Source organism: Corvus brachyrhynchos, unplaced genomic scaffold (assembly GCF_000691975.1).
Source record: "Corvus brachyrhynchos isolate BGI_N302 unplaced genomic scaffold, ASM69197v1 scaffold28, whole genome shotgun sequence".
In the NCBI taxonomy this organism is placed as follows: Eukaryota; Metazoa; Chordata; class Aves; order Passeriformes; family Corvidae; genus Corvus; species Corvus brachyrhynchos.
Window position 1 is genome coordinate 697,072 of NW_008246058.1, and position 355 is coordinate 697,426.

A 355-nucleotide genomic window follows, 5' to 3' on the forward strand; every position below is an offset into this window, starting at 1 on the left:
CCGCAGCCCCGCAGGCACCGCGATCCCTGCGCTTTGCCCTCGCCCCTTCCTCCTGCTCCTCCTTCCTCCTCCCTGCCGCCGGGGAAGCCCCTGAGCCGGGACATTCCCTGCCCCGACCTGCGGAGAAGTTGGGATGCTCCCATCTGGCTTCCCAGAGCTCTGAGTTTAGGGCGGGATTTTCATTCCCCGCTCTTTCTATTTTTTTTTAGATTTGGGTTTCGATGTGATTTTTTTTCCCCCTCTTTTCTTTCTTTCTTTCTTTCCCTCCTTTTTTTCCCGTTGCCAAGCAAGCCGATTGCCTGCGATGGATGGGAGCCCCGAGATCCCCCAGGGCAGAGGAGCCTCGTAATCCCGG